Source organism: Mauremys mutica, chromosome 21 (genome assembly GCF_020497125.1).
Source record: "Mauremys mutica isolate MM-2020 ecotype Southern chromosome 21, ASM2049712v1, whole genome shotgun sequence".
In the NCBI taxonomy this organism is placed as follows: domain Eukaryota; kingdom Metazoa; phylum Chordata; order Testudines; family Geoemydidae; genus Mauremys; species Mauremys mutica.
Window position 1 is genome coordinate 513,260 of NC_059092.1, and position 16,285 is coordinate 529,544.

The window sequence follows — 16,285 nt, forward strand, 5'->3', positions numbered from 1 at the left end:
AAGTTGCATCTCAAGCCAGCACCAGATTTGGGCAACCATTACAAGATTTCACATCTTATTCAAACACCATTTTACAGTCATATTGTGCTGTGTGTTTTCCCCTATTACTGCAGTTACCACGGGGTCTGGACGTGTGGCTTTCACTTTCCTAATCTCCTGCCTGACTCATCCAGGAAGTGACAGCATGTTACAGGGGCAACAAATACGTCTTCAAGGGCTTGTTGGCATCAGAACAAATAAGCACCAACTGGGCCATGAAGTTGCATTGGCTTTGGAAACTAAAGAAAGGAGTGAGTTTCCCCTTTTTTGAAGTATTTTTAAGGACGAGCCACCTCCTTCTTCCACAGTCCTGGAATTTTGCCCTGATATCTGCCACATTATACACACACACTTGGGCCAGGAAGACATTTTCTAACTGCCAAGAAAAACAGATGAGGGAAATGTGAACAGCTTGCATCTAGCCTGTTACCTCATCCTGAGCCACCTGGGCTGTTCAACAGTTGTCATTGCATTCCTGGTTCCTCCTTCCTCTCTGCAGAATAGATTAAAAAGTTTGTTGAGAATCAATAGTAAGAGATACTAATGGAAAGCAGGCAGCAGCAACAGTTCTAAGGGGCAAAGAGCGCAATCTATGCTATTTCTATGCAAAGTGACTTTTTCTGGTTTTATTAAAAACAGATCTTAATATTCTGAGATACTGAAGTTGTTTTAACCAGTAGCCTGTCAAGGTGGCCTGTATATGGACTCAAGGGCATGTGTACTTTAGATAATGGAGATGGATTGTGTACTACACACAATCCTCTAGAAAACTATAATCAAATTAGAACTTCCAATTTGAGAAACACCTCTGCTGAGGTCTAATGTGCTCCCTTTCTGCTCAAGGTTCACCTAAGGCATGAGTCTACTCCTCCTCCTTCAGTCTCCAAGCCAGTTCTTCTTCTTGTAGGAACTGCTCCTGATTCCCAAGTTCTAGTTCTGCCAGCTGCCATTTCAGGGGGTTAGTGCTGAAAGGCTGCTGGGGATTCTCATCTGAACAGAATTGCAAAATCACAAGTATCAAACATGATTGAAAGAGACCTGAGGGGTGGGTCCATCAGAAAAGCAGAGTTGGTCAAAAAGGAAGCTATTGCTAATGGGAATCCCAAGACTTCCCAATCTCAGCATGCTGGATCAAAGAATAATCAACAATGACAAAACTGGGGAAAGGTGCCAAAGAGAAGTATCACAAATCAACCAGCCTTAGGAAAAATTCTCCCTTCCAAAACAAACACTGTATTTGGCTTTCCAAATTTAGCATCCATTGATTCCCTCAAAAGCTTTTATAAACGCAGCGAAACAGAACTGGCCCTCCATCAATCAAGAAGAGCAGAGAGAGAAGCGGTGATGATTTTCTTGTTCCTCTAATTAAAGAAAAGGAAGTTTTTGACTTGATTTTCTTCCCTCAGTCTCCACTGAACTCAGTTCCTCAAGACACTCTGCTTCACTATAGGGTTCCCAAAGCCCAATACACTCCCCCTGCTACTGAACATGTGATGACTAAAAGGAAAATCCTGTTACCGAGATGTATTATGCTGTGGAGTTGTCTATCGTAGTAAGTGGCAAAAGCATCATCACTTGGTACATTTTAAACAGGACTAGATAAAGAATATACATAGGGAATAATCCTAACATGGCTGAAGGGGAATAGTCTACAAGAGTATTAAATGGCATTTTCCGTTTCTAATTCTGGTGATTTGTTGGTGCTGCTGTAATACAAATATATGAATAATAATAAACAGTAAAATTATTATTCTCATTGGGATACACTATTTGCTGGTCAAACTCTTTTACCATTGTGTCTTTGTATGTGTAGTATTAGTTATACTTGTAGGCTGCATTTTCTAATAAGCAAGCCCATATAAGGTTAATCTCCAATTTGTCTAATTACTAGTACCTGATCTTAGACCAGGGTTTCCTTTCCTAAAGGGAAGATGTGAGTGATAGACCTTATTTTGGCTCTGCTGTGAACATGGCCAGCCCTCGGGGGGCACAGGACCCAAGGCAAAAGTGAAAGATTAGTCTCTTCTGGGACCAACCATGCTGGCCAATTGCCCCGGCCCACGGGGACCCCCAAAGCGCAGATCCCGGAGCAGGGGGGCCCAGGGAAGAAGTGATGGATTAGTCTCTTCTGGGACCAATAGCACTGGCCAATTGCACTGGCCCACAGGGCCCCCCCAAAGTGTGGGGCCCAGAGTGATCGCCCCAATTCACCCTATCCAAGGGATGGCTCTGACTGTGAGACCTACCTTCTGTCCCTGGAGCTGTGTTCAGGACAGTTCTCAATGTCTGAGCTTGCTTTCCCCAAGACATTTCGAGAAATGTCTCCTAGGTACCTTTTCTCCCTGTGTTCTCTGATTCCTTGTCCTACTGCAGTTGAATCCAATCTCCCCGTCTCTGCCACAAGGAGAGTTTCTGGAGCCTCTCCACAGAGCTGTTTCACAGGCTCTACTCCTCTTTGGAAAGGCTTTCCTGAATGGTGCTTGGCGTCTAGTGTAACGGCAGCTTTCCCTAAGCACGTTTCAGGTGTCATTTCTAGCACAGTCTCAATTAATGTTACTGAGAAGCTCTTTTGAATATTTCCAGCTTTGGTATTGTTTTGATATGCACCATCCTCCCCTGCCATCAGCTGCATTTGGGCTGTCTATATTAATGCTAGGATTGAAGCAATAATCCTTCTTTTCCTCACTGTCGATTGCTCTTTGGTTGCACCAATGACATGAAAGTTTGGCATGCCCTTGTATATACATGCAAATATAAAATGGAGGATAGTAAGGGTTACACAGCAGATATAAACAAATTTTCGCAACAGCCTTGTTCTTCACAAAGACAGACAACCGTTGGGATTGGCATGATTTTCTACATGGCTCTCCTCCTCCTAACTTGAAGAAGCTGCTTGATTAAGGCCAAGAGAGCAGACCCAGATCAACCCGCTCTTATGTTTCTATGCCACCAGTCCAGTCTATATAGGAGTCTACAATTTGCTGTGGGTAAGCGAGGAAATCATTTTCCTAGAGCAAGGAGAGGAGGAAATATTTTATTTATTTTGTATTTTTAAGAGGGACAAAAGCAAGCAAAGCAGCAAGCAAATTAGGCAGGTTAAAGTTAGGCATTAGCGGAACAGCTCAAATGCAGAGAATGGCAGCAGCTACAGTGAAAATATCAAAAGAACCAAGAAAATTTCTGCAATTTCAGCATGCTAGAATAAAAGAGCAAATAATTCAAAAAATAATTCTCCTTGAATGTACTGTGGTCTTTACTTCATTCCTTTCATAGCAACTAAACTATGGATATTGGATTTGCTTTTGTGAAATCACATTATTTTACACAATATTTTTCTATGTATGCAGCCATTGCCATAAAGGCTTGTACTTATTCACCAAGGGCAAGTCATCCCTGACTAACCTAATTGCCTTCTATGAGGAGATAACTGGCTCTGTGGATGAGGGGAAAGAAGTGGATGTGTTATTCCTTGACTTTAGCAAAGCTTTTGATACGGACTCCCACAGTATTCTTGCCAGCAAGTTAAAGAAGTATGGGCTGGATGAATGGACTATAAGGTGGATAGAAAGCTGGCTAGATCGTCAGGCTCAACGGGTAGTGATCAATGGTTCCATGTCTCGTTGGCAGCCGGTTTCAAGCGGAGTGCCCCAAGGGTTGGTCCTGGGGCTACCAAATGGCTAGGAAGCAGTTCTGCAGAAAAGGACCTAGGAGTTACAGTGGATGAAAAGCTGGATATGAGTCAACAGTGTGCCCTTGTTGCCAAGAAGGCTAACGGCATTTTGGGCTGTATAAGCAGGAGCATTGCCAGCAGATTGAGGGATGTGATCATTCCCCTCTATTCGACATTGGTGAGGCCTCATTTGGAGTACTGTGTCCAGTTTTGGGCCCCACACTACAAGAAGGATGTGGAAAAATTGGAAAGAGTCCAGCGGAGGGCAACAAAAATGATTAGTGGGCTGGAGCACATGACTTATGAGGAGAGGCTGAGGGAACTGGGATTGTTTAGTCTGCAGAAGAGAAGAATGAGAGGGGATTTGATAGCTGCTTTCAACTACCTGAAAGGGGGTTCCAAAGAGGATGGATCTAGACTGTTCTCAGTGGTAGCAGATGACAGAACAAGGAGCAATGGTCTCAAGTTGCAGTGGGGGAGGTTTAGGTTGGATATTAGGTAAAACTTTTTCACTAGGAGGGTGGTGAAGCACTGGAATGGGTTCCCTAGGGAGGTGGTGGAATCTCCTTCCTTAGAGGTTTTTAAGGTCAGGCTTTACAAAGCCCTGGCTGGGATGATTTAGTTGGGAATTGGTCCTGCTTTGAGCAGGGGACTGGACTAGATGACCTCCTAGATGAGGGGGCTAGATGAGGTCCCTTCCAACCCTGATATTCTATGATTCTATAGTCATAGTCTTAAACGTATGAATAGTCACCAAAGAGAGTTACTCACGTGGAAAAAACATACTCAAGAAAAAAGACTGATTCATAAGCAAACCACAAAATCTATTAATAACTTCTACTGTCCTCATCCCCCACACATCCTCCACCCACCTAAACAAGCTGCAGAGTAAATCTTTGAATACACTAATGTATTCCACACATGACAGGGTGGTGTGAGGTTTACTTAATGTCTGTACAGTGCTCTGAACATGCAGCCCACTTAGTGTGACCAGATGTCCCGATAAAATTGGGACTGTCCTGATATTTAACCCTTCGTTCCGATCAATGTATGATCGGGATGCCATTTGTCCCGATATTCAGGTAAGGAGGCGAGCGGGAGGGAGGCGCCAACTCCATGAGTGCTCCGTGGGAGCACCCACGGGGACAAATTGCAGCCAAGCTCCCGCCTCCTTGCCTCCTCCCCCCCGCCCCCCAGTACGCCATGTCCCCGCTCCTCCCCCCGTCCCTCCTGGAAAGCGTAAGCACTGTTAGGTAGCAGGAAGCGCTGGGAGGGGGGAAGGAGCGGGGATACAGCTCACGAGGGGGAGAAGAGGCAGGACAGGGGTGGGGACTTGGGGGAAGGGGTGGAATGGGGGCGGATGCTTGGGTGGGAAGTGAGCGAGCACCCACCTGGCAGAGGAGAAGTCGGTGCCGTAGGGGTGAGTGGTTGGTGGGCGGGGGGGTGAAGTGGCGAGTGGCAGACGGGGAGGGTGAAGAGGCGAGAATAACACTGAAATGTTGCCAGTACTGACCTCTCAAGATAAAAGATAAAATTTTCAAAAGCAGTTAAGTTCCAGTTTTGAAAGTGACAGACACTTGGATGCCGGATTCACTCTTAATCTCTGGCGAGCCTGCATGATGTATAGAACGAACAATAGACGCATAGTGAAATACAAACATGGTATTCCATAAATTATACCAAAAAAATTTCCGAAAAATTTTCAAAAGTGCTTAAGTGACTAAGGAGCTTAGGAATCTAAGTAAAATTTTCAAAAGTTCTAAGTAGTTTAAGCACTTTTAAACACCAACTTTTTAGTATCGTTTACAAGATTGTTGTTCCAAACCCAGAGCCACCTGAAGTGGAGTTGAAAAAAACAAGTTCACGCTGAAGAAAATGAACACAAATCTCTAAAGCACAACTTCACTTTCTTAAATCAGTGTGTGAAACAAAGACAGTGATCCTAACAAAGACGGGAATACACAAGGCGGGGGGGAGTCCTTCATCACACAGGGGCAGAAGCATTTCAGTTCAACACCTGATGTCCTGAATTCTGTTGTCTCATAAGTTAAAATCCCACCAAAAAGCCAAATACAATTGCCTTCTGAGTCACATTATGAAATATGAAGAGTGGAGGAAAAGAAGCTTCTTATATTGAATCATATAAGAACTATCCCATGTATATACAAGACAAGAAAAGGAAAAATCATACATAATCACGGTGGCTACAATTAACACATGCAACTCCTGTCACCCAACCCCCTCTGAAAAAAATCACTCGCTTCTTGCGAAAAAATAAATACATCTCACTAAAAACAAATTAACTATTGTTACATATTGTCTTTTTAAACATAACAAGCTGATTGAGCATGTTCAAGGAGGTTCCAGGGAATTTAAGACAGGAATTTTAGTCTTCACCATTGTCAGGAGAACAGACCCCTCAGCTAGACACTTGAGATTGGTTTTCTTCTCTGTCTTTCAGTTTCTTTGCTTAAACTAATAGTTTAAGAGAGACTCCTAACCTCTCTTCCAGGCTAACCTTATCTGCCCTTAAACTATTCACTTTATGTTTTTAAATATATTCCTTATAGCAGAACATCATTTGCTGCCCTGCATTTTTCCTCCAAGCTGTGGTCTACCACTAACTGTAGGGATATTCAAGTGAGAGTTGGTTTTTGGGCAGTGGTTTCACAGTGCTGAAACTGAAAGTCACTTTCCTAGAGAGGCTCAGGGAACACTCATTACTTTCCATTGACAAATGGATAAGGAAGCAAAAGTTTGACATAATGAGCCAAATTCCAAATCTAGATTTAGATAAGAACACCAACAACTATGATGATTTTGTATTACTGTAGCACCTGCAAGCCCTAGTCTTGGACCACAACACCATTGTGCTAGATGATGATAATAATAATGGGTGGAGACAACTGGGGGGGCTTAGTGGCTGGTTTGGCTCCTGCCCCCTCTCCCTCCACACAATTAGGGATTGCGTTAATAAATAAAGGAAACACTGAGTTTGGAACAGAAATCCATTGATTTCACCTTATTAAATGTGGACAAAACTCTACCACCCCCAAATAAAAATATGTTGCTTATGCCTCCATGACACGTAAGACTAAAAGTTAATATTCCCTGAAGACGACCACATGTCCCTCCTAACTAACTTCTAGACCAACCTACACATCTTGTGTCCTAGCTGCCTTAGAGACAACGCTCTCCCTGTGCATCATCCCAGCTGGGTTTTTATATAATGACTATGCACAGAGCTCACCCTGGGGCCTGTTTATAAAAATCTAAAAGTAAAGAAAAGGTCAAACTTATTTCCATTATTACAAAACCAGAAGAAAAAGACCGGCCAGCCACAACCCAATATCTGGCCTTGCTGCTCAGACGAGGCCCCACCAGGACAATACACCCTTCTAGCTACAACACTGTTCTTACCCACTCTCCCCACACCTCATTTCTGTGGGCCTTCCCCAGTTAACATTTTCCAGCCCCATTTTAATAGCCTCCATTTGGTGTTGTCTGTGTTAAAAGCTTTAGTAAAAAAACCACATATTTATTAAAGGGACAAGGATAGGAGGCCAAACGCTAACTTCTTGGGGTGTGATCCTCTACTGTAAATCTCCCCTTCAAAATTGCAGGAGTGGATGTATCCCTGCCCCTCTAATCCAAATTCACTCTTGCTAATGCTTGCATCCCTGATACAGCAGGTAAAGTTCAGTTTGCTGTGTGCCCCATGATAAACAAACTGAGGTACAAATACCTTCTTTCTTCACCCTGGTTCGGTCCCTACTCTTGTTTATCTCCTCCCTTTCAAGGAGGCAGGGTTTCCACTCCAATCACTATCAGCCCTGCAGTAAATCAGACATCATAGGGAGGATTTATTAGTATTTGTTGTAGTACTAAGAATTATTTGATAAATAAGAATCCACTTCTGGAATGGCGAAGGGAAGCTTCTGCATGGATGGCTGCCAGGAAAGGCCAATTCATCTTTGCAATAACCTTGAAAGTGTCCCTTTAAATGTCATGTTGCCTGAGAAGACCTGGGCCAGCCTGCCTCTCGTTAAGTGCACAGATTTGTCCTAAAATTTGAGTCACTGAGGCTGTATAGACTCCATTTAATTAACAGCAACAAAAAACATCATCCATGGAGTGAAGAATTAAAGGGATTATGCACTTGGATAGTGAAATACAAAATTAAAATCAGCCTCTATATGCCATTCATCTGCTGCCCAGGGTAAGTAGGACAGATACATTCCAGTGACCATTAGGAGGCCTCTTTAATCAGTCAGTGGCTCTTGTCCAAGGTCTGGGGTGCTACAGACTGCCTCACATTTGTCCTCTAAAATCAACTGTGGGAGGGTTAACAAACTGCTTTATTTTGCAGCAACTAGCTGGACTGGAGGAAATGCACACTGGAGCAGCTTCACCCTTCCACTGCTCTTCAGTGTCTGTGGAAAAAGCAGGCAGGGAACACATACAAAACCTGGAAACAGGCAGGGGTGAAAGTAAAACGGAGCTCTTTCCGGTACGGGGACGCTCTGTCCCCCATTGCCCCCACCCCCAAAGGGGCAGGGCCTCGGGTGGAAGGGGGGTCAGCGTCCCCTAGCCAGTCCAGCTGAGCTCCCTGGCCCACACTGCCTGGGGCTCCAGCGGCGATTAAAGGGCCCAGGGCTCTGGCCAGCTCTGCTGAAGTAGCAGCAGCGGCGGCCAAATCCCTGGGCCCTTTTAAATCGCGGCCCCAGGGCAGCTACTTCTTTTGCCCCCCGTTGGAGGTGGGGGGGGAAAAACGGGCAGCGACATTAACGTCAGCGGTACGGGCTGGTACAGGCGGCTGCCTTTTACCGGTAAGCCGTACTGGCCCGTACTGCCTTACTTTCCCCCCTGGAAATAGGTCAGAGGGGGACAGAAGGGATAAGGATTGCCATGGCAGAACTGCTTCTGCTCTGTTCCCTACCGTGGATTCCAGCTCTTACTCTCTTGTTCCTGCAGACAGTGATCCAGTGCACCGTCTTCAAGGACAGCAAAACCTCGACAAATTGCAGATCAAAAAGGTTAAAACAAAAAATTAACGAGGAACATAGTCCAATTTACTGAGTAAAGCATGCATCCCCACCCAGCTTGCTGTCAAAAGAGGAGGCACTCTCTCCCTTTACTTCACTAAGCTACTTGTAATTGGAAATTCTTCATTTTTACTAATCCTCATTTAGAGGCAGAGAGAATGCAAGGGAACAGCACTGCCAGCCCTCCCTGTTATGGGGCAGAGGCAGAAGCTACCATGACCCTTTTTCTTTATTAGAACCAAACAATCACTTTCTCACTGACTCTTGGCAACCGCACATCTCGACAAACACCCAAAGCCCGGTGAATGTTGGCTAGGGGAGGGGGTGCTCAGCATGGGGAAAAGAACACACTGCCAGGGTTGCGGTGCAGCCAACTAGGGGGAAAAAATTCTAAAATTCTCCCACACTTTTCCACATGCAGGGATCTCACTGCTGAGAGTAAGCAGGGAAGCGAGGATACATCTACTACACGCTTGTGGCTTCTGCCCTGGTCCCTATGCTGCTTGCCTGTGTGCCACTTTGATCCTTGCACAAATGATTGCCGGATGGTGCAGGAAAGTTTCCTACCATGGGGAAGGAACAAAGCAGTTCTGCAAAGGAACCTTTGGCAGAGGATTGCTGAGTACCTCCAGGAAACTTTCCTAGAGATCTCTCTGGAGGATTCCCGTGAGATCTTGGTGTGCAGCAACACCCTGTTCCACCGAAGTGAATAGCTGCACAGGGAAATATCCAGCACACAGAAACACAGCCAGACATGTATAGTTCTATACCCTGAACCCACCTCTGCGTCACACAAACCACAGCCACTTACCAGGCATCTCCTCTCCTGCTTCTGATTGCCAGAGAGCAACTGCTGAGACTGGCTAGATACCTGCCAGGAGCTCCACATCATCTAACTCCACCTCTTCATCAATGACTTCGTCCTCCGGGTTAGGTCCTCTTTTCGCCACCTCCAGGCCTGTCGAAATATCCACGGGGCTCTTGCAGGTGGTGGTGAGGTTGTCACTGAGAATAGCGGCCAGCTCCTTATAGAAGTGGCAGGTCTTAGGTGCAGCACTGGAGCGACGGTTTGCTTCCCTCGCCTTCTGGTGCACCTGCCTCAGCTCCTTTATCTTCTGCACTGCTGCATGTCCCAATCACTGCTCTTTTCACGCAAGCCTCGAGAAATTTGCCTGTAGGTATCAAAATTCCTACGGTTCACGTGCAGCTGGGACTGCACAGCCTCCTCTCCCCAAATACTGAGCAGATCCAGCAGATCCACAGTGGTCCAAGCAGAAGAGCGTTTGCTGCGATAACCCGCCATGGTCACCTGGGAAGATGCAATGAGACCTCTCCATGCCGAGCCAACAAAAAATGGAATTTCAAAATTTTTCAGGGCTTCTAAGGGGGTGGGGCGGGTGGTTGTTTACCTGGCTGTAGGGCACTGGAGTTCAAACTGCTGACCAGAGCAGTCAGGATGGGCATTGTGGGACACCTCCTGGAGGCTAATTAAAGCAATAAAATCAAGCATGGTGTCTACACTGGCACTTTGTTGACAAAAATTTTGTGCAAAAATCCTTGCATCTCTTATCAAGGTGGTTTTATTTTGTCATCCAAACGGTATTTTTGCTGACAAAAGTCGAATCGCAATATGTACGCATCCACTGTTTTGTCGACAAAAGCTGCCTTTTGTCGACAAAACTCGGTAGTATAGACAAGGACTTAGTGAAATGAAGAGTTATCAGAAGTTCATCCAGTAACACCCTCTCTAAGAATGCAATCTGTCAGACACAGCTAACTCCAGCTCAATCAGAAACAGGTGTGTTTGAAAACCCAGGTAATAGCACTCCCCAGCTGTAGGAAGCTACATGACCACATTCCACAGCCTGAGAAGCTGCAGCTCTCAACTGCCAAGACTTTACTCTTAACTATGTGTTTGATTATCTGTACTTAGGGTTACCTGCAATGTTTATGTAACACCAAGTGAAAGACTAGAGAAGCAGTTAATGAACTCCGGGGATTTCACTAGACTTTGACAGTTTTTAAGGCATCTATAAGGTTTCTGTGATCACCTGGCACAGTAGGGGGAGACAACTAACGAGCTGTGTAGCTTCCCTTTAGCACACTGGCATAAATAAAGCTCAACACTCACTAATGAGAAGGCAGCTGCAATTAAGTCAGGTGTCTCTGTTCATGGAAAACCTGTGCTGTAGAAGGCGACATTATACATTGTATTGACTTTTTGTTTGTACTTAAAGATCATCTCACTCCATGTAATTCAAGTGCTGTGGCTGATGTTAGGGCCTTCTGACTAGGGCTACATGGTACTGCTTTCTGATCTGGTTTATAAGCAATTCTGGCAAATTGCCTCTAGGAGAATGGAAAACACCTGTTCAAATGAGTACTTCAAAATACATTTTAACTATATTTACTCAAATGTACATACTAAAAAGTAGAAGCAACTGGAATTTTGTATGGTCATTTCTACTTGCAGGATCACACAAAAGCAGCTATTTGTATGGACATAGGAGAGCCTCTCTGTTGAGTTACGGAGAAAGTATGTCTATATACTCTATATAATGAGATGAATAGTTAAAAACAACATGTAATTTGTATTTATACTGACAAAGTGAGGGACAATCGCAGTACAGGAGAAGGGTACCTGGCCATTAAGGAGAGGTACTTAATTAAGGAGAATTTGAACCCTGCAAAACAACAGCTTCAAAGGCACTTGTTTGGCTCCTTCATTTTATAATTTGTTATGAATGTCGTCAGAATCCATGCGACCCCATTCCCCCACAGGTGAAACAATTACATTCAAGGAATATTTCTGCATACTGCTCTGTGGGTTTAGAGTGGCATCTTCTCATCAAAACAGGAATGAGCACAGACAGGGCCAGTGCAACCATTTAGGCGACCTAGGGTGCTGAGATTTGGGGGGAGGCATTTTCTTTGGCAGCGACCACGGCGGCCAGACCTTCGACCGCCCCGGTCGCCGCCGGCATTTAAGCGGAGGGAGCTGGGGCAGGGGAGAGCGGAGAGAGCCACCTGCAGCAAGTAAGGGGGGGGCCGGCATGCAGGGAAACTCCGCGCCCCACCTCCTCCCCGAGCACGCCGTGGCTGCTTCACTTCTCCTGCTTCCCAGGCTTGCAGCACTTAAGCTGATTGGCACCGCAAGCCTGGGAGGCGGGAGAAGTGAAGCAGTGACGGCGTGCTCGGGGTGAAGGTGGAGCAGGGGTCAGCTGGGGTGCCTCAGGGTGGAGGGTAGGGAGCTGCTGTGTGGGAGGCACCTCAGGGCGGAGGGGGGGAACCTCAGGGCGGGGGCTCAGGGATGAGGGAGGGCTCAAGGTGGAAGTTTCGCCTAGGGCGCGAAACTTCCTTGCACCGGCCCTGAGCACAGAACAGACAGGCAAAGAACAACTGGAAGCGGTTTGGAGAGAGAATCTTTCAGACAGCTACACTGCTCAAAGAGAAGAAGACATAAAAGCCAGGATATTCCAAAATAGTCAGCCAGGGTAACAGATGCCTCTAACATGAAATGTAACTTCTTTTCGTCAAAATAACTATTCCGGATCCCCGATACTTTCATGGAAACAGCTGTACTTCAAACAAGACATCCTATGTGCAACTTGCAACAGGATGCTCTTGCTTCACCACAAGACCTAAGCTGGAGAAACCCCAAGTCTGGTGCTCAAACCTGGTATCCCAGATACATCAACATTTGACAGTCAAGCTCAGGAGCTCTGTGCACTGCCCCCTTGCTGGAAACACAGCACTCCAGTCCCCTTGCTCCAGGGAGAGTAGATCCAAATACTGACAGATTTCCAGGCACTGTTTGTGTCCATTCTTCTAAAGTTTGAAGGATGGGCTAGAATTCAATTTTCTATTGACAAATATGGCAAAAGAATATCTATAAAGTTGGGCAACCTTTAATTGCCCAGTCAAGATACAACCTAACATTTTTGTATGTGCCTTGTGCTAAACAAAGGCTCCTGCTGCATATTCCTCACATGAACTCAGACTCCTCAGACTTATCAGAATTCTTTCTATAACAAACAATTGGGACATCACAAATGGGATTTTCACATTAAGGGGAATGAGCAGGAGATGCTCTAGAGTTTAAGGAAACAAGGATCCTGTCTGTAGCCAAATAATCCTCAAAATAAGAGGATGGGGAAATGCAAAAAGTAGATGCATTCAAAGCAGAATATTTGCAAGATGGCACAGGTGGCCTTTCAAGAATAAATGGTGCAATTTTAGGAGATTTGTTTTAAGAGAAGTAGAAAACAATCAGTCCTTATCTCTCCTGTGGGACAGCAGGGGAAGTGGCCAATCAGCCAGAAAACAGTAATAAAACATCATCTAAGCAAACTTTATGACTGCTATTGCAATTTACTGGCTTTAAGTCCTCATTACAAACTGAGTTTAGAACAGGAAGTAACAGAAGGGCTGCTGGACCAGATGAAGGAGAAGAAGAAAGGGCCATCTGAACATAAACTCCACTAGGACTTCAAGACTGATGATATACAGGAGAGAAGAGACTGCTAGCGAGCTGACAACGAAAAGAATTATACATAGTTACTTGACTATATAGCATATGTATGTCATCCAGGGCCACATGAGTTTATGAAGTCTTGGAAATCAATTAATTTCTGTTGTGCCCCAGATTATTTGCTGGAACTAGGCCCAACCACAGAAGATAGCTACAAAACTGTAACATAAGGTTACTCACCACAAAGGAAATGATCAAGGAGATGTGCAGAAATGCTACAACTTAGCTTATAAACAAACTTAAGCTATCACCTTTCAACGTTTTTCCCCTAGAGAAAGGTCACCCATAGGAAATGGATATGAGGTTGGAGGGGGACAAAAACAGTGAAAATTACTGCATATGGGAGACGTAAACCATAATGTAAGTGAGCACCTTTAATACCTTGCATGTCATCCTTCCCCCACAAGATCTGTGGAGCCTGGGCAAATTGTCCCACTGCCCCCCCCCCGCCCCCGGGTGGCCCTGGGAACAAATTGATAAACTAATAAGTCTCCAAGACCTGATGAGATTCACCCAAGAGTTCTGAAGGAACTCAAATGTGAAATTGCCGGACTACCAACTGTCATCTGTAACCTATCATTTAAATCAGCTTCTGTACCAAATGACTGGAGGATGGCTAATGTGATGCCAATTTTTAAAAAAGGCTCCAGAGGTGACTGTGGCAACCACAGGCCGCCTCTCTTCAGTAGCGGGCAAATTGGTTGAAACTATTGTAAAAACCAAAATTGTCAGACACACGGATGAACATAATTTGTTGGGAAATAGTCAACATGGTTTTTGTAAAGGGAAATCATGCCTCACCAATCTACTAGAATTCTTTGAGGGGGTCAACAACCATGTGGACAAGGGGGAATCTAGTGGACATAGTATATTTAGATTTTCAGAAAGCCTCTGACAAGGTCCCTCACCAAAGGCTCTTAAGCAAAGTAAGCTGTCATGGGATAAGAGGGAAGGTTCTCTCATGGACTGGTAACTGGTTAAAAGATAGGAAACAAAGGGTGCATCTGTCTGTCCTGGGTGTCTATAGGTGCCTGAGCATCTGTTTGTCCTGCATGTGTGTAGGTACCTGTGTGTCTGTCAGTATCTGTGTGTGTCTGTCCTGCATGTCTGTAGGTGCCCGTAGCTGTGAGTGTGTCTGTCTCACTGTCCACAGGGGAGCTGGCGCCTGCAGCTTGGCTCTGGCCCACGAGGGCTCCTGTTGCTGGGCAGGCGGGTCGCAGTGAGCACTGCCCCACTTGGGCCCCTCAGCCACGCTCCCACCATCACAGCCGCAGCTCTGGCTTGCTCTGTGGGGGCTGCCCAACGCCTCCTCCATGCGGCGGCTAGGGGCCAGTCCTGGCTGGGAGATGCACTTCCTGCTCTGGCCAGCGCCGAGCAGGCAGGGACAGGGGAGAGCTCTGGGGGAGGGGAGCCTGGCAGCGCTCAGCGGGTGTCCTGGAGCTAGGGTTGCCAACCCTCCAGGATTGGCCTGGAATCTCCCAGAATCAACATTGATCTCCTGGGGACTAGTAAAAGCAATCGGGGACATTTTAATAGGATATTTTAAGAAAATGACATTATGTCATGTTGGAAAAAAAAATCTCCTGGAATAGCTTCAGTCAGAGTTGGCAACCTTACCTGAGGCAGACATGAAGAAATGCCGCTGGAGCCTGGGGGAGGCCCACAGGCAGAAGGGCCCTTGCTCCTTCCCAGCCTCTAGTGACCAGAATCATTAACTTCGGGTTATAGAAAATTTTTAAATAATCCCCATAATTTTCAACGTCTGGCATAATCCCTTTTCTGGTGTCCCCTTGGGGCTGGGTTAGAGAGGGGCTGGGCTAAAGGACGTGATATAATAGGGTGGTTTTCACAGTGCTGGTAACCAGACTATGCAGAGTTTTGTAGCTTTGTTTTATAAGAAACACTTTCTTGCCCTGTGTGCATGGAAAACATGTAACAAAATTAACAAGTGCATCTTACTGAAAAGAACATCCCAGCTACTGGAATTATAAAGGCAAAACCCCAGAAGAAACACTAGTTCAGTTAAACTGTGGCAGAAATTGTGCAACCAAACACTTTTTCTGTATCAGTTCACTCAGCATGTAGGTAACCTCTGTGAATCAGGGGGTCAGGGCTTTAACAGCTGGATCGTTTAGCCAAAAACAATGCATAGATCTGTAGGCTAAAGAGACCATAATGCTATTTCATCCTTCAGATTGTGAGCTGGTTGCCACATGGGCCAGAGAGGAATTTCCCTTCCTTTCACACCCACACCAATCAGCTATGAGTGTCAGATGTCATTTATGACATATCTTACATAAGGAAAAATGCATGTAACAAATTAACAAAATCTTTTCCCACAAAATTGTACACACTAAAGGCAGAAGGGAATATAGAACAGCTGACACAAGTAGCAGAAAGAAGAGTTTTGTGTCAACATTATTCTTAGGTCACATGGGGTGATTTGAGGAAGGAAAAGTGAAGGCATTTAGTGGATGTTGCCATTCCAAGTGTGGAGGAAGGAAAAGAGACAAAAGTGAATGAAGGGGACAAAAAGAAGGGTTTGGCAAGAAGCCAAGGCAGAACTTTGGCTTTGGCAGAACAGGATGTGATGTAGAAGAGACTGGATATTCATATGGGTAACAAGAAATATCTAGAGTTATAATAGTTAATGATAATAAAGATCCCTGGCTTTGATCTTCCACAATCCTCATGGGCAACCCTAAACCATATCTGCACAAACTATGGTCACCCAGAACAGACCAGGGAACATATAACAACTCAATGCCCACTTCACAAATATGAAGGAGGCATCACAGCAATACACTCTGCTACTCCAGACACAATTATCTGGCTTAACCATCTAACCGTAAAATTATAATTGTTGCTCTACATTTACATCAGCCACACAAAGAAGGTGACAATAAAAATGTTGGAAGGGATACTAAACCTCCAATCTCTATTAGGGATACAAAGTACAAGAAAGACTTAGCTAAAAACAGGACAAGAGAGGGAAAGGAG

General features: G+C 45.2%; 1 long non-coding RNA gene across 7 annotated transcripts in view; it reads right to left on the bottom strand.

The window, feature by feature from the left end:
• The window catches only part of LOC123354210, a 53,418-nt gene that overhangs the window by 18,059 nt on the left and 19,074 nt on the right, over positions 1–16,285 (bottom strand). For 3 of the 7 annotated variants that reach the window (XR_006574671.1, XR_006574670.1, XR_006574667.1), the window contains exons 3-6: positions 8,649–10,063; positions 7,455–7,542; positions 5,223–5,321; positions 470–532 (exon numbers count right to left, since the gene is read on the bottom strand). This is a non-coding gene — a long non-coding RNA (uncharacterized LOC123354210). Of the gene's footprint in view, positions 1–469; positions 533–888; positions 1,030–5,222; positions 5,322–7,454; positions 7,543–8,648; positions 10,064–16,285 lie in introns of all 7 variants that reach the window. The other 4 variants (XR_006574668.1, XR_006574672.1, XR_006574674.1 and 1 more) reach the window with 4 other exon arrangements.